Source organism: Canis aureus, chromosome 1 (genome assembly GCF_053574225.1).
Source record: "Canis aureus isolate CA01 chromosome 1, VMU_Caureus_v.1.0, whole genome shotgun sequence".
Classification (NCBI taxonomy): domain Eukaryota; kingdom Metazoa; phylum Chordata; class Mammalia; order Carnivora; family Canidae; genus Canis; species Canis aureus.
This window is the reverse complement of record NC_135611.1, coordinates 37239152-37266940: the sequence shown is the minus strand read 5'-3', so window position 1 is coordinate 37266940 and position 27789 is coordinate 37239152. Positions and strand designations below refer to the sequence as shown.

General features: G+C 36.6%; 1 protein-coding gene across 5 annotated transcripts in view; it reads left to right on the top strand.

The window, feature by feature from the left end:
* The window catches only part of EPM2A (EPM2A glucan phosphatase, laforin), a 291240-nt gene that overhangs the window by 216800 nt on the left and 46651 nt on the right, over positions 1–27789 (top strand). For 3 of the 5 annotated variants that reach the window (XR_013378553.1, XR_013378547.1, XR_013378555.1), the window contains one exon: positions 19791–19886. The exons of 1 other annotated variant lie outside the window; for it this stretch is intronic. The gene's annotated coding sequence lies outside the window, so the exon portion shown is untranslated. The remainder of the gene's footprint in view (positions 1–19790; positions 19887–27789) is intronic. One more of the 5 variants, XR_013378550.1, reaches the window with a different exon arrangement.

Below are 27789 nucleotides of genomic sequence, written 5' to 3'. Positions count from 1 at the left end.
GATCTTTATAAGAAAGTCACGAAATAGGTAAAGGAGAAACTGTGGTCTTCCATTAGACAAAGACTCATATTTCAAAGCCACAGTGCTAACACCAATTCATTCATTCACTCACTTATTCATTCATGCATGCATGCATGAAACAAGTATTTTTTTATTGTTTACTATGCACCAGGCACTGTTTTTGCTTCTACAGAATGAATGACTACAAACAGACCTGAGCATTGCCCTCAAAAAATTTACAGTTGAGGAAGCAGACATTAATCAATTAATAAGAAGAAGTTGACAGGATGCTTTAGTGGCTTAGTTGGTCAAGTGTCTCCCTCTTGATGATGGCTCAGGTCATGATCTCAGGATCACGAGATTGAGCCCTGAATCAGGCTCTGTCCTAAGCATGGAACCTGCTTAAAATTCTCTCTCTCCAGGGAGACAACCACAAGAAACTTAATCATAGGGAGCAAACTGAGGATTGCTGGAGGGGAGGGGGTAAGAAGACGGGGTAACTGGGTGATGGACATTAAGGAGGGCACGTGATGTAATGAGCACTGGGTGTTGTATAAGAAACAATAATACATTACATGTTAATTAATGAATTTAAATGAAAAACAATAAGGGAGGAAAAAAAAGATTCTCTGTCTTTCCTTCCCTCTGTCTCTCCCCTCCACTCTCTCTCTAAAAAAAAAAAAAATAATAATAATAGTTGATAATTATAAGCCATGGTAAGCTTATGATTTGAAAGTATAAGAATTATAAGGGTATATAAAAAAGATACTGAAAAGGATCCGTCCAAGAAATGAATTTTGGGTTGAGTCTGAATAATGTGTAGGGTTTGCTTAGGGTGGAGCAGGTCAAGGGAACACATGAGGTAGGGCAAAATACATTATGCTTTGTGATCCTGAAAAAGACCAACTTGACAGGAACTTTACCAGGGAGAAGGCAGGGGAGAAGAGGGGTCAGAGGCAAGGGATCAGATTGAGAATAGCTTTATGTGTCATGTTCAGACTTTTTCCTCATTCTAAGAGCAATATGACAATACTATAGATATATATTTTTTGAAAAGACACATAACCAGACATGTATTTTTAGAAGTAAGTCTGAGTATAGTGTAACTAATCAGCAGGAGGGATCAAAATTGAATGGGAATTACTAGCAAGTTGGCATTCTGTAGTCGGTTGTCTGTGAAGGAAAGACTGGAGTTCTAACTAGATCTGGATAGAGGGGCATGAACAGATTTTTATGGATATTTAGATAAAGTTTAGAGGCGAGTATCCTTAGCATCTCCTACCTCGAGAACCTGGATAGAGTCCTCTTTTAGGATGCTCTGCAACACGACCTGCTGGAACTGATGGTCTTCAGCTTTATATCTGGGGCAACCTCTCAGTTATGCTCTCTTTGGAGCTCCAAGCACTGGCTGCAGCTGCTGCCTTGGTCCACATATTAGTAGACACTTAAAGACTCTGAGCCTACCTGAGACGCAGAAGCATGGCATTTCTTGGCTTCTATCTCCAAATCCATCAATTTTTCTGTACCTGATCCCACCCTTGCCTGTGATCTTAGGAGCAGAAACATCCCTTTATTTGCTGAAGGTTGACCTGGGCTTCTGTGGGCTGGACCTCTTTCCCTGTCTTCTGCCCCAGGACCAACACTTCACGTCTTGCCTTCCACCAACGTCTGAACGCATTTTTGCCTCTGCCCACTTCTTTCTCGACGGTCTGTGATTCACTCATTTCTCTTTCTTCAATGTCCCCTGGCTGCCACCCTGTGCCACCAGTCAAGGCCACGGGACCACAATTTGTGTCCACTCTCTTCCCACACAAGTCATTCCTGCTCAGTTTTCCACTATTTCACTAACAATCTCCTGGATCTCAAGTCTGCTCTGTAATCATCAGAGCATGTTTTTGAATAATTCCCCAGCATTTGATGTTATTAACTACTTCCTCCTTTCAAAACTCCTCTTTGGGCTTCCACGACACTACTCTTTGCTGGTTGCCTCTTTTCCCTCTGATGATTCCTTGCTACAAGGTTTCTCCCATTTTCCTATTGTGACTTCATTATTGGCCTAACGTTACATTCCAGGGTACCTCCCTTTTCCCTGCTGCGACATGTGATGCTCCATTAGTTTTGACTATCACACACATGTTGTACTCACAAAAGGAAATTTCTAGCCTATACTTCAGTCCTTGATGCCAGTATTTTCTTTGTAAGGTGACGTGCACACCTATACTTAAACACCAAAAAACTGAAATTAAACAAAAACAAAAACAAACCCCCCAAACTCTTATGCCATATATTTAAGATATTAATGATAAGAAGTGAACTGTCTTAGTCCTTTTCACTGGACATATTCAAGCTGAGTATAGACAACCATGTCTTGGATATACTATAGAGAAAAGCCAAACATTGAAAAGGGGGATAAAGTTAAATGAAACCTTTTTTAAGGACTCATGCAACCTGGAATTTAATCATTCAAATGCCTTATATGGACATGATGACGGTGATACATTTGGCATTCACATATTTAGTTTTATTAATTCTCTGTATATCCTTGTTATTTAAGTATTATGTCTGTATTTCTTGTGTGAACAGAAAGAGGACAAATTATCCATAATCACATGGCAGAATATAGGTGGCAGAGCTGAGAGTTGGAGATTTTATTTATCTCCTGACTCCAAACCCCATAACTTTCATATGACAACAGATGCTTCTTTGATGCCTAAGTATTATTTCTTCAACAGGATTGTTATCTTTTGAAGAACGATGAAAATAGACATTTATTATTTTAATCCCTTAGAACGCCTTGTCACTGTTCTGAGTGCAGGTGTAGATTTAGATTTCATGAGGGTTGAAGCTTGTAAAAAATTCGAGGTGCCGCTCTTAGGAAAAATGTATAAATTTATGAAGATACCTTCTGTGGCTTTGGCAGGGGCCCATACATTTGGGGGGCCCTGAAACTTAAACCTCATTAGTCTAATTACATGAATTGCAGAACTTATACTTGTTACCTAAACAGAATGATGTGTATCCTAAACCATTAGAGAAAAGAGTAGAAAAGCCCATAGAGCCACAATTACTCTAACCATTTTAGCTGTTTCTAATCAGTGATGTGATACTTTGGATGGTTTCCAAAGGAATTAGCCTATTTGTCTAAAAGCTGAAGCTCTTCAGGAGTATGTGAAACTGACGTTCAACACAGATTTATTTGTTAATATTTGCATGCCATTGGAAGTCATATTCTTCTCATTAGAAAGATATATTTGTAAGTATAACTTCTGAATGCTTCTTAGCCAACTGAGACAGACTTAGAAACCCAAGCAGAACTGTTGTCCTGTTCAGATAGTTTCTATGAGACAAGCCTCCAATGAGCAGATGTGAGAGATACTTTGACAACAAATGAAAGGTGAGGGGTTTGATCACAGTGATGGCCGGAAGCATGAAAGATAAATTAGGTACAAAGCAAGGAAGTTATTAAGAAGTGAGTGTTTTCAAGACCATGAAATATGTGCTCAGGCACCCTTGTTTACCATTACAGCTTGTTCTTGTCTAATATAGAATTGCTTGCTTTTCTCTGGAGTTCTAATCCAAAGTCACCCTGAAACGTAGCAACAAAGTTTATGCCTGAATGATTCACTTCCTTAACAGTGTGTCTTTTTAGTCATTACTGTAGGTAAGAGGATGAATGAAATAATATCGCCAGTTGTATTTCAGTCTTCAGGGAAATGGTGGATGGATGATTCTCTTGCTCCTTAAATTCCAACTTCAAAAATAGGCGGCTGAAAAAACCCTTACTTAAGCTTCCATCCTTGTTTTAAGAGGAAAGGAAAGAAATTAGCTGTCTTTGTTCAAGAAAGGTGTAGAAACATTCTTCCAGTGATAGCCAGCTGAAGACTGAGTGAGCTACCAGTGTTTGTTGAGAGTCAGCTACACTGAGGAGTTTGAACTTGGGACTAGCTAGACATATTGCTTATGTGCTACAGAAAGGGTTCAAACACTAGTGTGCCTTGGTGGTTTAGTAGTGAACGTAGCTGCCTTCCAAACACCAGTGAGTAGGTTTAACTGGATTATCTTCAAAGCAACTTTTAACTCTGTGAGATAGGTTTATTTTTTTATTTTTATTTTATATATTTTTTTATTGGATTTCAATTTGCCAACATATAACATAACACCCAGTGCTTATCCCGTCAAGTGCCTCCTTGTGAGATAGGTTTAAATAATGACTATTCCATGCTAAACAACAAAGTTTTGATTTAAAAAAGAATAAGAGAAAGAAACTTTGATGAGCTTTTGTTTTTCCATTTGTTCTTCTAATTGACATTTACCATTGTGCCAGTAACTGCACCAACATATAGCAAATAAACTGGTGAAGATTATGTCTCACGATAGATCCTAAGACATGTGCCAAGACATCACATGGTTTTGTTTCATGTGGAGCTGTCCATGCATTGCCAAGTAACATATTATTCAGGCATTGCATTTTACACTTGCCCTTGAAGCGATTCTTTAAACCACAGGAAAAAAAAAAAAGAAGAAGAAAGAACAGCTATAATTTAGGACATAAATAATCAATGCAATGAAACAAAGACTATGGATAGTGACAAATGAAGACAAGAATGCTGACTATAGATATTAATGCTGATCTTAAACAGAAAAATTCATAAAACAAAATGGGTACTTATATTTTCTGTCACCAGGCTTCAGTGAATTTCTGCTTTCAATAGCTGCACAAAGCCTTTTCTCCAAGTGCATATGAGGTTTTCATGTACTATGCTTACTAATGACCCAGAGTTCCTTATTTTGTCCAAGTAAAGATTATATAGAGCTTTTTCCATTTTACACTAGCAGCAGTTACTTCATTTTACACTATCAACAATTTGTTTAAGTAAATAAAAACAAAATAAGTAGAGACTATCTTCTTTGATACTGTGGACCAGGATTAAACATATTACCTTGTAATAATAGTCTTTATTGTCACCTGCCTGCTTTAATGAAAAGTAGATCAAGCAAAGTATGTGAGTTCTATTTCAAAAATTGTTATATGTTCCAAAAATAAACAATAATCATTATATTCAACTTGTATAAGACATTTTAAGTCTCATTGGAAACGATTATATTCCTCCAACATGATTTCTTTTAAGCCTGAAAATTAAAGCTGGGAAAAATTGCTGAATGATATTCTGTTAACTAATGATATTATTTATTACTATTACTTAGCTAATAGTGCTACTTGAAATCACAGTGAATGTGAAGTTGTCATTTGCAAATCCTGTAGTGCTCTGTTATCCAAGAGAAAATGCAAAGGTGCACACATAAGACCCAGGAACTCTGTCAGTGGGATGTTCATAGTTCCCCAAAGAGAGAGATGAGGAACATGTTTACAAGTTCTTATAGTACCTCTCCTCACAGGGAGTATAGATTTTTCTCTTGAATCAGGCATGATATTTGTTACCAGGTATTTGTTTGGTGGCCTCAGTGAATGCTTATAGTTTGGTCTGTATGTATTTATTCATCCAAATATGTTGCTTATGATCTGATTACATTACTTATGAAGAAACTAAAGCATCAGACTGATTTCAATTTAGGGGCTCTATACATACACCATCTGTTAGAAAAATAATAGATCTTAATTTTTAACAATGACACTGTGTGTATTATCATCTCTGTATCATAAACAATCCCCAAACTTAGCAGTTTAGGACAATGACAGGTTGTTATCTCATGGTTTCTGTGTGTCATGAATTCAGGAGTAGCATGGTTGGGCAGTTCTGCCTCAGTGTCTCTCATGAGCTGACAAGTGAAAAGTAACTTCTGTCTGGATAAAATAGACCTTTTAATTCATTTCTGGTCTCAAAGTAAGAAGTGAAAGAAATCTTTTGGGGCATTCTTCACCACTACTCAAAGGTCATAAAGGACCAGTGAACAAGAAGCAATCACAGATAGCCAAAGTTGCTCTGAGGGCAGATGATTGTGCTAGCTCTATCATCTATTGGAGACTAAATCTCTGATAGTTAAAGACAGAAAAGCTGACACTGGGAATTCTTCATTAGCCCATACAATTTTAAGGGGCTAGACTGGTCCCTGAACACAAATTCTTTTAACTTCTAGTAGAAGTGAAAGTAAATTTACTCTGGCCTATGCTCAATATTTGGAACAAAAAAGGACATATAATTACAAATATAGATATTTAAAACACAGTAAGTGAATATTATGAGTGATTGAAGGCTGACAATTTTGAGAATTTATGAAATGGAAAAATTCCATAAATAATAGAATCTGTCCAGAACTAATTCAAGAAGAATGCCTAAATTGTCCTATAATGACTAAGTGAACTGAGTCAGTAGATACAAAGTTTCCAGCAAAGAAAATACTAGGACTCAACAGTTTTGCAGGTGAGTATTACCTTAACTCTTACATTATAATTGGTCTATGAGGTCAGTATAACTTTATATCAAACTCGGCTCTTACGCTTCTGTTTCTGCCACAAAAGAACCTTCACTAGTTAGCCTGCTAGTTCAGGGAGGATGACAGATACATGGGACAGACCAGACTCCTCCCCCACCAAGTTTGGCACCAAAGTACACCTTGATCCTGCTTAGGTCAGTTTAACTATAGTCTACCCACAGATACATGAATGAGTATAAATAATTATCGTTTTAAGCCACTGAGTTTTGGGGTGGTTTGTTATACGGCATTATTTTTTTTTAAGTAGCTACCTTATTCGCTGTAGAAAAAGCTTTTAATAAAATTTGACAACTATTCATGCAGGACTATTAATAAACTAGCAATTGAAGATAATTTTATTTTCTGTATAGAGTATATCTCCCATAAAACTATACTAGGTATTATGAAAATTTGGACATTCGTAATCCCCATGCACTACAAGTTTCATTTCTAAGAAATGCCCTAGAGAAACTCTTTTACATATGCACCAGAAGGAATATGCAGTCATACTTGTAGCATTTTTATTAATATTACAGAAAACCAGAAATAACCCTAAATATCTATAAAATGAAAATAAATTGTTGCATATTTATATAATAGAATAGCAAAAAAATAGCAAATAGCAAAATCAGTACATATGAATAAACTATAATAATATGCAACAACACAGATAAATCTTACCCACATAATACTGAGAATGGCAAAATGTTTGGGACTGCATACATTGTGAATTAATTTGCATAAATCTCAAAAAATGGAAGCTCTTAAGTTCAATATGGCTTCATAAGAGTTATTTTGCTATTATGATTATAATTTGTGTGTCTGTTGCATATACCTATCTGTATTTATCAATATGATATAAAATATGATAGTATGAAAAATAAAATAGAGGTTTCTGTCAGAATGACATTATTATAATAATTTCAGTTGGTCAGTCAATAAACATTTATTAAAGACACCATATTTTAGCCTCAGTGGCTTTTATGAAGAACAGACAATGTGCAAAGATGAAAGTGATTTGAAGTATTGCTGATTATGCACAGTATTATATTTTGTGGTTATTTTTGCAGCTATAGAAATGCAAATGTCCCCTGAATAAAACAGGTGACAGGAAATTTGAAGCTTTTGAATATTATGTCTTATTTATTTGTGAATGGCCATTATGCGGTCAGGATGAATATGATGGTATCTATTCTCAACACTACTATTCAAAATTTTATAAAGACTGAATATAAACGGGACACACATGCTCATATGTATGCATTAGTTAGGGAAGGATAAAAATGTCATTTTTACACAATATAATCATCTACCTAGAAAATTCAAGAAAATCAATCGAAAAAACTATTAAAATTAAGAAGGCACTTGTATACAAAATTCAGTACATAATAACTTCTCTATACAAGGCAATAGACAATTAGAATATATCATGGAAAAACATCCCAAATCACAATAGCAACAGAAACCAAAAAAAAAAAAAAAAAAAAACAACAACAACAAAAAAAACAAAACCAGTAAGAATTAAACCTAGTAAGAGTTCTAAAAGACAATTATAAAAAACAATGTAACACTTTCTGAAGAATACATAAACCATCCTCAATAAATGCAGAGACATAACAAGTTCCTGGAAGAGAATACATAACATTTAAAAGATGTTAGTTTTTCCCAAATTAATCTGTAAATTTAATGTAATCCCATATAAAACCCTAAAAGAACTACTTATGGAGCTTGACAGATTTAGTTTAAAGTTCAATTGAAGAAGAAAATAGCCAAGAATATTTTGAAAAAGATCAAAGGGTGATATTTGCCCATCCATGTTAAAAATATCTAGTGTAAAGCTATTGTAGCTAAACCTATGTAATAGTTCAGGAGTAGACAGCTTGATTATATAGAAAAGAGTAGTGCAAGATCAACTACAGCTACCTAGGGAAATTTCATATGTGACAAAGGCAATGTCATATGTTACCTTGGGAATTAGTGGGGAAGGAATAGGTTGTTTAATAAAAAAGTCATGGGACAATTTGAAAAAAATATTAAGTTTTGCCTCATCTCACACCCTCACAAAATTGTTTGGAAATGTATCAAGTAATTATACATAAATAACAAATATAAAATTATGTTTAGAAAATAAAGAGACTATTCACTTGTAATTTAGGGTCTGGAAGAGTCTCCTGATAAAGGGTCTAAATCCAGAAATCATCAAGAAGAAAGTTTTCATATTTGCCTACACAAAGTTACAAAATTTAAAATGGCAAAAGTCACAATAAGTACAAGTAACAAATGTCTTTATGAGAGAAATATCTCCCATTTGCCCAAAGGTGGAAATATAAGGATTTGATAGGAAAGAAAGACTGGAATCAAACTATGCATCCATCAATCCTAGATTAGTTGATGCCTGAGATCTCTGCACTGCAACGTAATCATATAGTACTATGCATAACAACATGGAAAGATCTCCAGTACATGTTGGAAATGGGAAAAGTAAATTGCTGATATTAAGTATAAAATTATGTCATTTAGGCAGAGATTGCTTCAAGTAAAATTATGTGTAGATATATAAGCATATAAAAATGCATACATGTATATATGTATATCTTATATTGCATAGAATGTCTGGAGGAATTTACAACCCACAGTTAACCCTGGTGACCCATGGAGAGGGGAATGAGATCCAGATACGGGGACAGAAAGTGACGGTTGACTATCTGTTCTTCCAGTGTAGTACTTCTGTGCTTGAACACTTTTTACAAAATATATTTTCTTTTTTCTTTTCTTTTTTTAAGATTTTATTTATTTATTCATGACAGACACACACAGAGAGAGGCAGAGACACAGGCAGAGGAAGAAGCAGGCTCCATGCAGGGAGCCTGATGCGGGACTCAATCCTGGGTCACCAAGATCACACCCTGGGTGCTAAACCGCTGGGCTACTGGGGCTACCCTATATTTTCTTATATAATTAAAAAAATATGAAGAAAGAGAGCTTAAAATATAAACAAAAGAATATTTTTTCATATCTGTATAAAAATTTTGGTATTAAGTCATCTACAGCTTGGTTAATCATACTACTTACATTTGCCTACTTGATTTATATTTGAAGCAAAAGTAAGACTTTCTTACTACAGTTAAAAAAAAAGTGTTCAACAAGTCATTGATGGTGGTAAATTCATGCGCTTCACAGTTTCTTGTGCTGAATTTTAGGGACATGGGTTGACATGTATACATGTTTATGGGGGAGTGAGTGAAGAATGGCCTTTGACACACAAACTTACTGAGTTCTGGCTGAATTGATGTCATTCCCACCTCAATAAAAATTCCAACAGACATCTGTGGGGTTATAGCTGAGTTGAATACCAAGCTATATTTTAAGTTATGAGTAACATTCATTGCTTTGAATTGCTAAAGGTAGGTGTGTGATAAAATATTCTATATAAAAATGCTTTTGGATGAGTAAGCTAGTAATACCTAATCTTTTGAGAGTTGATGAAAGTTAGGATCTTCAGAAAAAAAACCTCAAGTGTAAAATTTTGTATACAGTGTCTCTTCAGTAAATTTCCCACTTGACTTTACACAAAAAGGGTATGACATATTTGCTGCACAGGGTTCAATATCCCCTTTCCCCTGACCCAACCACCTGCAATCCTACAAATATCCTTGGGTAATTTCAAGTACCAGGCAATGTGGCACACTCTCCCTTATTCAATGTTCCTGGAAATATCAAAATATAAGACAAGAACTCTTGCACCATAGCAGTATATATTTTTAAGATTTATTTATTTATTTGAGAGAGAGAGAGAGCACACTGGAACAGGAGGCTGGGCAGTGGCAGAGGGAGAGCGAGAGAGAGGGGAGAGTCTTAGCAGACTCCCTGCTAAGTGTGGAACCTAGTGAAGGGCTTGATCTCACAACTCTGAGATCATGACCTGAGCCAAAACCAAGAGTTGGTTGCTTAACCAACTGAGCCACCCAGGTGGCTCAATATATGAGCCACTCATATATTTTGTTAAATAAAATAAATATGTATGAAATAATAAAACAATATAAATTTGTTGGTTGGTATTTTAATACTATATATTAGGTACATAACTAATGCCAAGCACTCTTCTAAGGGAAAATGGGAAGTTCAGGAACTTGCCCATGATCTCACAGTGGGTGGCAGAGCTGGGATTTGAACCCAGGCAGTCTGGCTCCCAAGCCTACGCTTTTGAGTTCTATGATATATAGACTGTCAGGTCCCATCTTCTTTATATACCCATATGCTGGCTTTAAGGTGATGGGAGGTCTTCATATGTAGTTTTGCTATGGCTGGGCTTCCAATTGTCCTTGAAGATTCTCTTTCTTCAAGGATCCCTCTGAAATGCTTGCCCCAGAGCCTCAAGGCTAGAGCTCATGATCACCCAAACCCAAATATTTTGCTGGGAATAAGAGGAACTAATTTACTTTTGCTTGCACTGTGTTCTCTGTTTTAGAGACTTTATTCATCTCTCTTTTTCTCTCCTCCAGAAAGTTACTTCCAGTCTCCTCAGGAGACCTTTTCTCTTCAGACAATTAACAGACTCTTTTTCCTGTGACACCTCACACAACATATGGCATTCATTGGGTTTTGTCTTTATTGCTGTGTCATTATTGTAAATGTACATATGAATGGAGCCTAATCCAGTGCAGAGGGAGAACAGGTTGTGTCTCTTCTTTCATCTGGTCATCTTTATTTCACTTGCTGCTTTTCTCCTAGGCTGCCAGCACTTTGTTATACATAAGTGTGGCATTGCCTTTGAAAATTGCTCCCTGAATGTGAAAACCTCCCAGCTGCCTCCTATTCATATGTCTTCTCCAATCCCTACTGTATTGACTGCAGTGAATTCAAAGCAAAGCAAAGCCAAACCCATCACCCCTTCAATTAAACCCAGATGACTAAACTTTTTACACAAAATGGACTCATTGCATATGATTTTTTCCCTCAACTTCTCAGATTAGGCAGGAGTATTTCTTTGGGATAGAAATATTTTTCCAGTCTTCTAAGTAGGCTTAGATCCCACCTTAAAAGAAAGAGCATAGCTGATAAGGGTTGGGAACAGAAATGGGATTTAAAATGTACACTCAGGCTTGTGAATGAATGAGGGGATTGTTGAGACAGTGGGGCATATGGCAGTCAAAGTGTTTGATCCTTTAGAAAAAGGCCACTGAAGGCAGAATAAAAACTGCTAACTACCAGTTTTATATTACTATTTCATGTTCATATACTCATGTAGGACATTTGATACACCAAATCTACACAAAATTTAGAGGTATTCTTGAGAGAACATGTCTGGATTTGACTCTTAAACGTTAAAGCTGGAACTGATTACACTGGTGGCTTGTTAAAGAGAATATTGCTTCTGTTAGATGGATAGATATTTTTAAAAACTTATTTTGTACAGTTTTCCCCTAGGACACAAATGTTATATGCTAAAACCCCAACCACATAAGGAGTGGATAATCCATCACAGTCTGCTCCCAAATGTTCACGATCCACTCTCCTCACACCCTGACAACCCCCCTACCCCCCCATCATTCTGGAGTCCTCTGTCCTCCCCTTCCAACTCACACTGTATATGGAAGGAAGTAAGGAAGTAAAGAATGAGGGAAGGAGGGAAGACAAAAAGGGAAGGAAAGAAGGCAAGAAGGAAGGAAAAAAAAAAAAGAAGGAAGGAAGCCAGAAAGTGGGTTAACTTTATTTTGAGGATTTACTGTGAGCCAGCCCAATGTGAATTGCTTTCTTTATATATGCTAATTAATCCACTCACCCAGTTTAATGCACAAAATAAACCAGCATTTCCAATGTAAGGTACTGATCTGTCATCTTATTTTATGGATTAGGAGACTGTGGGAATGGGGAAGAAACTGCTCAAGATCATACGTTGTTTAGTAGACAATGTCAGGAAAAAGGTACAAATCTCTCAGCTCCTGGTTTAAGGTTTTCCTAACATTCCTATTAATCTTTGAATAGGACTCACAAACTTACCATATTCAGTAGAAGTTTCAGATCTTACAAGGTTCTAGGTACTCTTCAATCCAGCCAATATCATATCAACTCCTTAGCTAAAGACAGTGGCAACCAGTTCTTACCCATCTCTTCTGACAGGAGCAGGAGGAACTGGTTCGTATTTCCCGGTATGGTCCAACCAGGCCTTAAAAATTCAAAATTATGACTATTTTAATACAAGGAAAGATATTAAACTTAAGATATGGAAATGTATATTCATTTGTAGCTTTCTACTAGCTGCCTAAATTTAATGGAATCACAAACTAATCTGGAGCTCAGTTTCCTGAATAGTTAAATGAGGGGTTTGGGAGGGATCACCGTTAGACTTTTCCCGCTGTAGCAGGACTTAATGAATTAGGGAAACCATTTCCAAACCCAGTACAATACAATGGATGAGATAGATCTTTTTCCGAGGTCCTTTTCCTAAATGAGTGATCATGTAATAATTTGGTAAGGGTACAGGTGCAGATAGGAAGGGAAGGGAGAGGTACAAGAAATGGAGTGGAAAGGTAGCCATCATTTGTAAAATAATAGCCAAGGGCATGGATATTTGGGGGAGGATTCCAGGTTATTACTGTCAATTGTTGAAATATTGTGATTTGCATATTTCCCAATTCCAGTATCTTTTCTTTTTTTTTTTAAAGTCACAAATTAACTTTTTGAAAATGAGTTGTTTAGAAAGTTACCACTTGAGGAAAGTTGGATGAATAAATATTGAAAAGCAATAAACAAAAGATCTCTCTCTACATTTTAAGAGTATTTATTTATTTATTTATTTTCATTTTAAGAGTTTTTAAAGTGTGGTTCTCAAAGCCTGAGTGTAACTGGTTAGTGAGGTTTGTTCTGAGCATTGCCCTGAGCTATTGACAAGACTTCTCCTATGACCAAATTTTAGTCTTCTAAAATTTGGCTTCTCTGAACCCTCGTCTTAATTATGCTTTTTGACCTTGCCTTGTCTTTAGCAAGAATCCTATTCAGCCACTTTAGCAAGAATCCGCCACATCAAGGACCTCACTCTGTGCGTTGGTTGTAAATCACCCACTTATCCCTATTGTATTCAGAGTTGAGCTCTCTCCTGTTACAATGGTGTGACCTCTATTGCAGTAGTATTGAATGCAGATTTCTGTACCATTTTAACAAGTGGTAAATCATATTTCTTTGTCATGGTTCTATGTGGAACACTGGGAAGAAAGTATCCCTCCTGACCCGAGGGCCTGCCTGCACGGTGGAGCACATGTAAGGTTTACCTACAAGACACATAAGAGGCCACCTCGAAGACTATGAAGAATGTTTGGGGACACTGAACTTCAATGGTTTGTGATAGAAAATCTAGTAGCCCTTTGATTTCTTTCCAAAAAAATTTATCTTTGACGTATTTTAATTAGTGTACTTAAAGCAGGGGAATATATGGCACTAACAAACTCTCAGTAAATGAATTGACAGCTAGAGCAAGACTATCTGGAGAGAATGTCTATAGAACTTTCTGCCCCATGCATTTAAATGGGTGCTCTAACTGGGCAGGACTGGCTGATAAATTTGTCCTGTGAAATTGGAGGAATGCCGCTTTCTGTCTTCCCTGCACCTCACCCACTTCCCTGCAGTGTGTCTTTCCCACACTGATAAACTAGGGATTCAGCTCTGGGGAGATTTTTCTAACTACTGTTGGGATTGGTATGAGGCAAGATTGAATCTAAGAAGGAATGTTCTAATGCCTAGAGAAAAAAAAATTCATCCCAAGAGAAGAAGGAGTCTTGCTTGGCAAATCCAGTATGGGGACTAACCAGTATATTTGTGCCTGTGAGCACCTGGGGAGAAGAATGGCTCCGGATGAAAATAGATCCAGTTTGTTTTCAAGTTTGGCAATACTGAGGGGCAAAATAATTTTGGCCTTTCCCTAATGAGCACCACACAGAAGGAAAGGTTGTTTCCTCCCAACTCTTCTGGAGCATTTATTATTGCCTGGGGAGAATTGGCATGGACTGGCTTTGAACAACGGTGGTGGATTACCAGTAGCAAGTGACTGATGAGAGAGCAAGAAGAGAATGATGGGAATTCCCAGAGAGACTTTAAGAAAGGAGCTCCAAAAAGATTTGGACTTCCCACATGGGCTAGTGAAGCACTGGAACTCTCTGGATTTGAATATTAGTATTAATGAAATTGCAATTGCTTTAGTAGGCTTGAAATATTATAGACAAGGCATCACTGATTCAGGTTACAGATTTTGTAAGTATTGCATAACATGGTTTTTGTTTTATTTATTCTACTCAATATTATGTTTGTATTGAATAGACTTCAATAATTTTTTCCATTCAGAAAATCCGTTTTGCCAAATATCACAAATAAGCAGGTCTCATTGTGTGAATCATGCACCTCTAGCTGCTCAGAAGAAAAGTGAGCCCAGATTTGAGAGTCAGCAAAGGGGAGTTCTGGGTCCTGCTTCAGACCCATCTGACTGTACCTCTGTAAGTCACCTCATTTCTCTGGCCCCAGATTCTGACTGGCCTATTAGGATGTTTATCATTGTTCTATATTTATAATAAAAAATTAGGTCAATGTACAGTTGATATAAATGGAAAAGAGAGGCACAAGTGGCAGTTTTTTTGGCACATGCAGTAGAGACAGAATTGCTTCACTTAAATTCTGCTACTTATAGTAGTAGAACTTTGGGCAAATTAATTTTTTGCCTCTATTATCTGTAAAATAGGAACAAAAATTATACTTAACTCATCTTGTTGTGAGCATTAAATGAGCTAATATATACCAGGCTCTAATAAACCTCAGTGCATAATAAACAAATATGTTTGAACTTTGAAACTTTTGTTTTCTTATAGAATCTATTTGAATATTTCAATTTTATAATGTCTTATACTGCTTTGATATCACCTATAGAGTGATTCAAAATTAGAGATACCTAAACATACATGAAAAATATGCATTAAAAATGTCAAGATGATCTATATCATCTTGATGATATAAGATAAGTGAATAAACATAATTTAGAATGCTACTTGACAGAAGAGTGTAACTTAATAGGAAAATAAGAATTGGATATATTTACTCTTATTTCCTTTTCTTTTGTTGATATAATTGTGTACCACATTTTTATAAATAAAATTAAGTCTTCAATCTTCATCCCCATTTTCTCTATCTCTATCTTAATCTTTATTGGCACCAAAGTGTCCCAGCAGTGAAAATGTTTTAATTGGATATTTTAAAATGAATTTTCCGGGCAGCCCAGGTGGCTCAGTGGTTTAGCGCCGCCTTCAGTCCAGGGTGTGATCCTGGAGACCTGGAATAGAGTCCCACGTCGGGCTCCCTGCATGGAGGCTGCTTCTCCTTCTTCCTGTGTCTCTGCCTTTTTCTCTCTGTGTCTCTCATGAATAAGTGAATAAAATCTGTAAAAGAAAAAAAAATTTTCCAAATCATATAAATATTTCATTTCACCTTTACATTTGAAAGTGTCATTTATTTGTAATTACATACACACACATATACATATTTAGTATAAAAATTTGATATGTATTGACTTGGAGGAGAATACATCTAAATGATACTTCTGTATCTTCCCAATTTCATTGGTTACCACTATATAGTTTAAACAATCCCATAGGCCCACATATTTAGGTGCAGCATCCCCATATATTACCATATTTTCCTCAACTACTGTTATAAGTAAGTGTATATGTGTATGTATATATATATCCACATGTACACAAATATTTTTATATGCACATATATAAACATATACCCATACACACATATACATGCACAGACATGCATGATATTTTTGTACAAAGTTATAAACAATAATCATTTTCTCCAATTATTCTTTGTTATTTGCAACTTAATTTCATTGAGATCAAAGGAGGTGAATTATATATAGATTCCTTAGAATTTGATGAGGTTAAATTTTCAGGTATAGCATGGAGTCAGTTTTCATCAATATGCCCTATATTTTTGGAAAAAAATTGTATTCTACCATTAATGGATATAAAGTTTTATATATCTTCATTAGATCAATATTGGTAATTATGCTTTTTAAACTTCTACAGCCTTCTCTTAATTAACTCTATGCTAATGAGAGAAATCTGGTAAAATTTTGTACCATGATACTATTCTCCATGTAGATTTCTTGAAATTTTTATATAGTTTAAGGAAATTTCATTAAATGTATATTTTATGTACATAGTTTGATGCTATTGTATCTCACAGGTGAATTGAACCTTTTATCAGGACATAATAACCAACATTTCTAAAAAGGTTTTGATTGGTTTCTTTACTTGTTTCAATCTTAAAGCCCTTTGCCTTATATCAACTTTTCTTTGGTAGTATTTGCTTGTTTTATGTTTTTCATCATTTGCTTTTAGTATTTTGGTGTCCTTACATTTTACATATTTTCCCTTGTAGACAATATAACTGGAGTTTTTCTTAATCTAGTTTGAAACCTTTCAAGTTCTTTATAATGATTACTTTTGTCTTTGGATTTACTTATTTCTACCTGTAGTTATTATTGTTTTTAAAGATTATATTTATTTGACACAGAGAACACAAGCAGGGAGAGTAACAGAGAGAGAGTGAGAAGCAGACTCCCCACTGAGAAGGGAGTCTGATGTGGGACTTGATCTCAGGACCCAAAGATCATGACCTAAGTAGAAGGAAGATGCTTAACAGACTGAGCCACCCAGGTGTCCCTATTATTATTATTTTTACTTTTCCTTCTTCTTCCTCTTTTCTAACTTTTTTTTCATATTCTCCTTCAATTATTTTTTTTGTAAATGATTTGATAGTAATATACTCTGTGTCTTGTTACTCTAGTTAATTAAAAAATTTAGGTTATTCATTTTTTTAATCCTCCCACATATTAAAAGCAATTTAGAATTTTTTGTTCTAGACATCCACCACCAACTTATAAGCTGCTTTTGCCCAGTAATTTAGTTCCACCTATTGGCCCCACGAATGAGACATGATCATTAGAATTTGTCAGCTTTTTTTTTTTTTTAATTTTTATTTATTTATGATAGTCATACAGAGAGAGAGAGAGAGAGAGGCAGAGACACAGGCAGAGGGAGAAGCAGGCTCCATGCACCGGGAGCCCGATGTGGGATTCGATCCCGGGTCTCCAGGATCGGGCCCTGGGCCAAAGGCAGGCGCTAAACCGCTGCGCCACCCAGGGATCCCGAATTTGTCAGCTTTACCCACTTATTTACCCAGTGTCACTGCACACTATTCCTCTCATATGTGCCATCTAGCCACTCTTTTGTGGCTTTCTTTCTCTTTCTCTCTGCTACCTAAAATGCATCCTTACTTATTCCTCTTGTGAAGGTATTCCATAGTTAAGCCTCTGAAATGTCTTTATATTACTCTCATTCTTTGTAACATAGTTCCTCTAGGTTTACAATTGTAGATTCACAATTATTTTCTCCCCACGCATCGAATATGTATTTCCCTTCATTTCTGGTTCCATTATGATTTTTTGAGAAGTCAACTGTTTCACTGTCATTCTGCTAGCAACGTGACTTTCTTTCCACCTGCTTTTAAGATCTTTCTTTACTGTCCTGCAGTTTGTTTTGGTGAGGCTAGAAATGGATTTGTATTTATTTATATTCTTGGGTTTTCTTTTTTAAATTTATGTACGTGATGATTATTTCTTTTAATATTTTATATGTCCTATTATCTACATCACTCCCTCTGGGATACTGATTACATGTATGTTAATACTTATTGAATTTTGTATGTCTTTTAATCTTTTTATCTCCTTGTCTTTCTAGATATATTCTAGATATTTTATTCATATCTGTTTTTAAACTCACATATTCTTTCCTCAAGCATATTTAATTGGCTGTTTAATTTTGTTTAATGCTTTATTTTAATATTTACTATTTTATTTCTTGAAGTCTTATTTAGCTTCTTTACATATTTGCTTATTCCCTGATCATATCTATAAATTTCTCTCTCTTTTTTTTCTCACTTGAAAATTTTATTGGTCAGGGAGAAAGGAAGTCAGGCAGCCCCCAGCTTCCCGCCCAGGGTGCCACAAGCTCTCACTGCTTCCCATTGTCATTGAAGGGGCGGTTCACGAGCTCGGGGGACACCAGGAATGCCTTGAGCTTGAGTCTGGTGCTGAGGCGTGCCACATAGGCCGAGAGTAGGGGGAAGGAGTCCAGGCAGCTGGGGGCCAGGACCTGGTGAATCAGCAGCAAGTCCAGCAGTTTGTAGCCCCCAAAGGAGATCTGGTTGCCCGTGATGAGGGCCTGGCCCCCCTCATTCTGGGACAGCAGCATTTCAAAAGGCTTCAGGTAACCTGGTAGTGCCTTCACATAATTTCTCAATAATTCTCTTCAATAATTTCTCTCTTATTAAACATTGCTATTAGATATTACATCTGATATTTTCAATAACCTGACTTAATATTGATATTTTTTCCCCTCTGTTGTCTGTTGTGTCTGCTAGTTCCCAGCTGTATTTCTTTATTTCTTTCCTGTTTCGTGAAATTGGATAGTGAGCTTCTCATTTTTCTTTGCGACCCCAGGTTGAAGTTGAAATCCTACAGAGATTTGCATTTATTTTGCTAGTTACTTGGTACCATTTTAAATTAAATTCTAGGAGGAGTTTTTGAGTCAGCCCAGTAGTGTAAATTCAGATCTTAGATGCACTACAAGGGCCAGTCTGGGATTACAAAAATTCAAAGAAGGCTTTTTTTTCCCTACACTTGGCCCTGGACCTGAGACAGGGAAATTTTCAGAATCCCTTTATGTGGCAAGATTTATTTTGTGTCTGATTCTACTTCTCACTTTTACTGTGAGTGTAGCCCTTTCAGGATCCATTCTTTTATCAGATTCTTTACCTTGGAAACATCCTAAGTTTTATCTGTTCTCTTCCACATCTTGTATTACCATGGAAGCTCAGAAACAGATGGGAGTCATTCTCTTCAAATTGAATGATGGAACAAAATACCCAGTAACACATGATAATGTACTTGATTCATCATTATTTTACTTTGTGTTAGCTAATGACCATGGAACCATATGCCAAGGGAAAAGTATTCATGAATTAAATACTTTTTGACCTGCTATCCCAAGATTGCCAGACTCTCAAATTGATGAGGAAAACACTAACAATGATAAAGTGAAAAAGAAAATTATTTCCTCAGGAAATCCTACCCATCTTAATCCAATCTTTGCACAGCTGCAATATATTTAAGGAGCACCAGGGAGAAATTATAGCAAGAGGGCTTAAAAATTTTTTTTTAACCACATAACATTGTATCTATTAGAGAAAAAAAGTAGAAAATTGTCTCTTTCAAAAACTTATAAGAATTTTTATTTTCTGAACGACAGGGAAGGGGATATTTATCTGGATGGAAGACTCCAAATGGTGACGATTTTCTTCTCTCCCACCTTCCTTCCTCAACCCACACCAAGGATTGATTGTAGGTAATATTTTTTTCTAAATGATCTGATACAAGTAACTTCAGAAAAATAACATTATGCTTCTCTGGGTAATAAATTGGATGTTGGGATAAATTGCGGGAAAATTTCATGAACAATTTTAGAGATACCACTTCAAAAGTAAGGGGTTTTGGAAAACTATTTAAAAAATAAATACAAGATTATGGTCCTTCAGCTATTTGTTACAATATACAAAATGCTTGGGAGTCCTGAGTACCTATTACCTGAAGCCAAAGAGTTCAATAAAAGCTCTGTATCATTTTGCAAATGAACAGGCAAAGAGGAATTTCACATATGCAGAGAAGACAGGTGTTTGGCTTGCAGAGCATCAGGAAATTTCCCATATCCCCAGATGGCTTCCTGTCCCCAGTATATACACACTCAGTGCTATTGGAAGGTATATTTTACTACTAAAGATCCACTTAAGATGTGTAATGCTTCTATAGAAATACTTTTAAATCCAAACACTCCTTGGAAGTATAAAATTATTTTTTTCGAGTTTTTCTTTAAATTCTAGTTAGTGAATATATAGTGTAATGTTGGATTCAAGAGTAGAATTTAGTGATTCATTACTTCCATATAACACCCAGTGCTCATCACAACTGCCCTCCTTCATACCCATCACCCATTCAGCCTATCCCCTACTCACCTCCCTCTATTAACCCTCAGTTTGTTTTAGAGTTGAGTCTCTTATGGTTTGCTTCCCTCTCTTTCTTTCCCCTTCTCCTATGTTCATCTGGCTTGTTTCTTAAATTCCTCATATGAGTAAAATCATATGGTATCTGTTTTTCTCTGGCTGACTTGTTTCACTTAGGATAATACATTCTAGCTCCATCCATGTTGGCACAAATGGCAAGATTTCATTCTTTTTGATGGCTGAGTAATATTTTGTTTATAAATATACCACATCTTTGTTCATCAGTTGGTGGACATTTGGACTCTTTTCATAATTACCTATTGTTGATAATACTGCTATAAACACTGGAGTGCACGTATGCTTTTGAATCAGTATTTTGTGACCTTTAGGTAAATACTTAGTAGTGTAATTGCTGGATCGTAAGGTAGTTTTATTTTTTACTTTTAAAATAAATTTGATTTATTTATTTGAGAGAAATAGAGAGTGGTAGGAGGGGCAGAGGGAGAGAGAGAGAGAGATTCTCAAGTAGCCTCTGTGCTGAGCAGGTAGCCTTACTCAGGACTCAGTGTCACAACCCCTAGATCATGACCTGAGCCAAAACCCAGAGTCTGATGCTTAACTGCCTGCTGCCCAGGTGCTCCTATTCTTAACTTTTTGAGGAACCTCCATACTGTTTTCCAGGGTGGCTGCACCAGTTTGCATTCCCACCCATACTGTAAGAGGGTTCCCCTTTCTCCACATCTTTACCAACACCTGTTATTTCTGTGTTAATTTTAGCCATTCAGACTGGTGTGAGGTGCTGTCTCATTGTAGCTTTGATCTGTATTTTCCTGATGATGAGTATTGTTGAACATCTTTTTGTGTGTCTGTTAGCTCTCTGTATGTCTTCTTTCGGAAAATATCTATTCATGTCTTCTGCCCTTTTTTAAATTGGTTCATTTGGGTTTTTTTTGGATGTTGAATTTTATAAGTTCTTTATATATTTTAGACACTAACCCTTTATCAGATATGTCATTTGTAAATATCTTCTCCCATTCTGAAAGTTGCTTTTCAGTTTTGTTAATTGTTTTTCTCACTATGTAGAAGCTTTTTATTTTGATGAAGTCCCAATAGTTCATTTTTGCTTTTGTTTCCCTTGCCTCTGAAGACAAGTCTAGGAAGAAGTTGCTATGGCCAATGTCAAAGATGTTGTTGTCTGTGTTCTCCTGTAGGATTTTGATGGTTTCTTGTCTCACATTTATGTCTTTCATCCATCTTGAATTTATTTTTGTGTAAGGTGTAAGAAAGTGGTCCAGTTTTATTCTTCTGCATGTTGCTGTCCAGTTTTCCCAACACCATTTGTGGGAGAGACTGTCTTGTTTCTGTTGGATATTCTTTCCTGCTTTGTCGAAGATTAGTTGAACACAGAGTTGAGGGTCCATTTCTAGTTTTTTTATTCTGTTCCATTGATCTATGTGTCTGTTTTTATGTCATTACCATACTGTCTTGATGACTATAGCTTTGTACTATAACATAGAGTTTGGAATTGTGATGCCTCCAGCTTTGCTTTTCTTTTTCAAGATTGTTTTGGCTATTTGGGGTCTTTTTTGATTCCATACAAATATTAGGATTGTTTGTTCCAGCTCTGTGAAGAATACTGGTGGTATTTTGATATGGATTGCATTAAATGTATAGATTGCTTTGGGTACTATGAACTTTTAAACAATATTTGTTCCTGCAGTCCATAAGCATGGAATGTTTTTTCCATTTCTTTGTGTCATCTTCAATTTCTTTTGTCAGCATTTTATAGTTTTCAGAGTACAGATCTTTTACCTTTTCAGTTAGTTTATTGCTAGGTATCTTATGGTTGTGGTCCAATTGTAAATGAGATCAATTCCTTGGTTTTTCTTTCTGCTGCTTCATTATTGGTGTATAGAAATGCAACAGATTTCTGTACATTGAGTTTATATCCTACAACTTTGCTGAATTCGTCTATCAGTTCTAGCAATTTTTTGGTGGGGTCTTTCGGATTTTCTACATAGAATATCATGTTATCTGTGAATAGTAAAAATTTGAGTTCTTCTTTGACAATTTGGATGCCTTTTATTTCTTTTTGTTGTCTGATTGCTAAGGCTAGACTTCCAGTATTATGTTAAATTCAATGCTGAGAGTAGACCTCCTGTCTTGTTGCTGACCATGGAGAAAAAACTCTCAATTTTTTTCCATTGAGGATAATATTAGCCATGGGTCCTTCATATATGGCCTTTTTGATGTTGAGGTATGTTCCGTCTGTTTCTACTTTGTTGAGGGTTTTTATCAAGAATGAGTGGTACATTTTGTCAGATGCATTTTCTGCATCTATTGAGAGGATCATTCTCATAACTTTTTTTTATGAATGTGATGTATCATGTTGATTGATTTGCAAATATTGAACCACCCTTGCAGCCTAGGAATAAATTCCACTTGATTGAGGTGAATAATTCTTTTAATATACTGTTGGATTTGATGTGCTGGCATTTTGTTGAGAATTTTTGCATCCATGTTCATCAGGGATATTGGCCTGTAATGCTGCTTTTTAGTGGGGTCTTTGTCTGGAATCAAGTAATGCTGGCCTCATAGAATGGGTTTGGAAGTTTTCCTTCCATGTCTATTTTTTGGAATGATTTGAGAAGAATAGATATTAACTTTTCTTTAAATATTTATTAGAATTCCCCTGGGAAGCCATCTGGCCCTGGAATTCTCTTTGTTGGGAGATTTTTGATTACTGATTCAATTGCTTTGCTGGCTATGGTTTGTTCAAGTTTTTACTTCTTTCTGTTTCAGTTTTGGTAGGTTATATATACATTTCTAGGAATTTATCCATTTCTTCTAGATTACCCAGTTTGTAGGCATATAACTTTTCAAAATATTCTCTTATAATTGTTTGTATTTCTGTGGTGTTCATTGTTATTTCTTCTCTCTCACTTGTGATTTTATTTAAGTCTTTTCTCTTTTTGGTAAGTCTGGCTAGGGCTTTACCAATTTTATTAATTTTTTCAAACTAGCTCCTAGTTTCATTGATTTGTTCTACTGCTTTTTTTCTTTATATCATTTATTTTTCCCTAATCTTTATTATTATTATTTATTATTATGCTGGCTTTGGGCTTCATTTATTGTTCTTTTTCTATTGCTCACTTCAGCAGCATATATACTAAAATTGTTCCTTTTCTAGATCCTTTAGGTATAAGGTTAGGTTGTATATTTGAGACTTTTTCTGCTTCTTGTGGTAGGCTTGTATTGTTGCATATTTTTCTCTTATGACTGATTTCCTGTATCCCAATGGTTTTGGATGGCCATATTTTCATTTGTTTCCATGTTTTTTTTTTTTTTTTATTTCTTTTTAAATTCCTGGCTAACCCATTCATTCTTTGGTAGGATGAGTAGTTTTTTGCCTCCATGTATTTGTGGTCTTTCCAAATTTTTTCTTGTGGTCGACCTCAAATTTCATAGTATTGTGGTGTGAAAATATGCATGGTATGATCTCAATCTTTAGTGCTGGTTGAGCCCTGATTTTTGACCCAATATGTGATCTAATTCTGGAGAATATTCCATATACACTCAAAAAAGAATGTGTATTCTGCTGCTTTAGGGTGAAATGTTCTGAATATATCTGTTAAGTCCAGTGTCATTCAAAACAATTGATTCTGATGCTTAATGATTTTCTGCTTAGATGATCTATTCACTGATGTAAGTCGGGTATTAAAATCTCCTACTGTTATTGTATTGTTATCAATAAGTTTCTTTATGTTTGTTATTAATTGATTTATATATTTGGTTGCTCCTAAGTTGTGGGCATTAAGTATTTGCAATTGTTAGGTCTTTTTGTGTGATATACCCCTCTATTATGACATAGTGTCCTTCTTCATCTCTTGTTACAGTCTTTATTTTAAAATCTAGTTTGTCTGTTATAAGTATAGCTACTCTGGCTTTCTTTTGACATCCATTAAGCATGATAAATGGTTCTCCATCCTCTCACTCTCAATCTGCAGGTGTCTTTATGTCTAAAATGAGTCTCTTGTAGGCAGCATATAGATGGCTCTCTCTCTCTCTTTCTCTCTCTTTAATACATTCTGATATCCTGTTTCTTTTGACTGGAGCACTTAGTCCATTTACATTCAGAGTGTAATATGGTAGATATTACATATTGATAGATATGAATTTGGTGCTATTGTATTATCTGTAAAGTGGTGTTTCTGGAGATTTTCCCTGTTCATTTCTAGGCTTTGTGCTTTTGGTCTTTTTTTCCCACTCAAAGAGTTCTCTTTAATATTTCTTCCTTCTGGTGTAGTGGTCACAAACTCTCTTAGTTTTTGTTTCTCTGGGAAACTCTTCTCTCCTTCTATTCTGAATGACATCCTTGCTGGATATTCTTTTTTTTTTTTTAAGGTTTTATTAATTTATTTAAGAGAGAGAGAGAGTGAGTGGAAGGGAGAGGGAGAGACAATCTGAAGCACACTCTGTACTGAGTGCAGAGCCCATGCAGGGCTCAATCCCACAACTGTGAGATCCTGACCTGAGCTGAAACCAAGAGTTAGATGCTTAACTGACTGAGCCACCCAGGCACTCAGGCACTTTGATAAAGTATTCTTAGCTGTGTATTTTTCCCATTCAGCAGACTGAATGTATTGTGCCACTCTTTTCTGGCCTGCCAAGTTTCTGTCAAAAGATCTACTGCTAACCTTATTTGTCTTCCTTTGTAGGTTAAGGATTTCTTTTCCCTTGCTGCTTTCAAGATTGTTTCATTCTCTGTATTTTGCAAATTTTACTGTGATATGTGCTTGGTGTTAGTCTGTTTTTGTTGATTTTGATGGGAGTTCTCTGTACCTCCTGGATTGGATGTCTGTTTCCTTCCCCAAATTAGGGAAGTTTTTAGCTATTATTTGCTCAAATAAACCTTTTGCCCCTTTACCCTTTTTTTTTTCCTTCTGGGGTTCCTATGATACAGATGTTAGTATGCTTTACGGAGTTGCTGAATTCTCTAAGTCTACATTCCTGATCCAATATTTTTCTTTCCTTCTTTTTTTCAGCATTACTATTTTCCATAATGTTGTCTTCTACATCATTTATTCATTCCTCTACTTCTTTCATCCTCTGGTCATTATACCAGTCTGTTTTGCATCTCAGTTATAACAGTTTTTATTTTGGCCTGACTAGTGTTTAGGTCTTTTATCTCTGTGGTAAGGGGCTCCCTGATTGTTGTTTTAAATTCTAGTTCAGGCATATTACTTATATCTGTTTTTATTAGATACCTGGTTGTAACCTTTTGTTCTTTCTTTTGAGATGAATTCCTCCATCTTGGCATTTTGTCTTGGTCTCTGCCTGCTTTGTGTTAGGAAAGCCTGTCATGTTTCCTGCTCCTGAGAGTAATGGCTATATTAAGAAGAGATCATATATTGTCCAGGGCCTGACACTTCAGGAAGTGTCTCTGGTTATACTGTGTGCACTCTGCTGTTTTGTTTTGGCTGCTCTTTCCCTTAGTTCAGTCCTCTGCAGTGTTTCTCTTTGCGGGCAGTGGGGAGTGTTTGGACCTTGTCCACTGTGTGGAGTCTTAACTAGATGTGTTTTGGTCTGCTTGTTAGAAGAGGATAAATCCTATTTCCCCTAGAGCTAAAGCTTTGTAATATTCTATGGTCAATAGGCTTGGTGGGTGTGGGGGTTTATGCTGGTCTTCTGGGGGAGGGGTACACTGCTATTCTGACTCTCAGGCACACTTGCCCTAGTGAAGAAGCATGTGTATAGTGAATGAGGGCAGAGCTTGGTGTAAGCAGCTCATGCCTCCACTGCACTGCTTGCTGAAGTCAGTCTGTGCTGATGAGTGGGAGTAAAAATGGCCTCAGCTGGCACTCTCCTCCCCAGAGAGGGGAGTTCACACTGGTGCTGCTCAGAAAGCTCTCACAGAAGAGTGAACAGTCTCTTCCCATTTGTCCTAGGTATTCCTCAGATCCCTGTGTCTTAGCTGTCTGCCCATCTGGTGGCACAGTGCTCCTATGTTTTATCAGCATGTTGACTAGGTTTTAAAACTCCAAATCTCAGGGACCTATCATGACACAGACTCCATTTGATCCTCTGGGGGTGGGTCTTGCTGCACTGTGGCTAGTTCTGGTTTGTCCCAGAAGAGAGGTTGCACGAACATACAAAGGCTTACAGTTTATAGTAAAGTATAGCAAAAAGCTGGCATCCAGGTTTGCTGCCCTTAGCAGCTGCCTCTGCTTCTATGCTAATGAATGGGGCGGCTCAATGATGCCCATTGGCTCTTTTGTCCCTGGAGAGGCAGTGCTGCCACTGCCTAACATAGTCCTAGAAGGGATACTATGTCTCCCAGTGTGATTCAGGGAGTCCTCAGACCATGCTGTCTGCTCCTGGGCCTCTGCCCCGCCCTCTGTCCCCCCCCCCCCCCCCCCCCCCCGCTTCTCCACAGAAGCCCACCAAGCTCTACCTAGCGATGGTGTGGACTTCTAAAACTGCAGACTTTGAGCTCCACTGCTTGTAAAAACTTGTAATTATCAGCCCCTCTTGTTTTCCCCATCAATGGTTTTGGGGAAGTGTTTTTCTTATGCAATTCCCTATGCCCTGCTGTCTCTCTCTGTCTTCTCTCACTCTCATCAGGGCTCCCTCTCCCTGCAGCACCAGAGATTCGTTTCTCTTCCAAATCATAGCTCCACTCCTCTTACCTTCCATGATGTGGCCTCTTTTCTCCTAGTTGTGCAGTTTGTTCTCTCAATCTTTAGATCGATTTCCTAGGTTTCAGAACAATTCGATATATATCTAGCTGTGTTCGATGAGGCAAGCATAAGGTCCTCCTACTTATTTCCTTTTTACAATTATTTTCACCAAAATATGGAGTTAGTCTCTTTTGGAAAATAGGGATGAGCATCTGAAATTTAGAAAGAAGTAGACAGATTTACAGCAGGCAGTGAGAAAACAGAACTGAAAAGGCCCCAGAAGATGCTCTGGTTAACACAAAGCACAGAGCAAGTAAAGAAAAGCACAGTGCTATGGAGTCTAAATGTACCTGTTAGGGGCCAATGAGCAGAGTTCAGGTGGGCCATGGTTGCATAAAGTAGTTCTGGTACCAGCAGTTGATGCCTGGATTTAAAGAGTGGGATTTAGAGAAATTCTCAATCCTGAGGGCATCAGGGCAGGACTCTGTCAATGAGTTGGGCTGTTAATGAAAGGAGAAGACTAGAGAAGAACCAAGGATGAGCCTGACACAAGAAGCAGATTAAGAAGAAA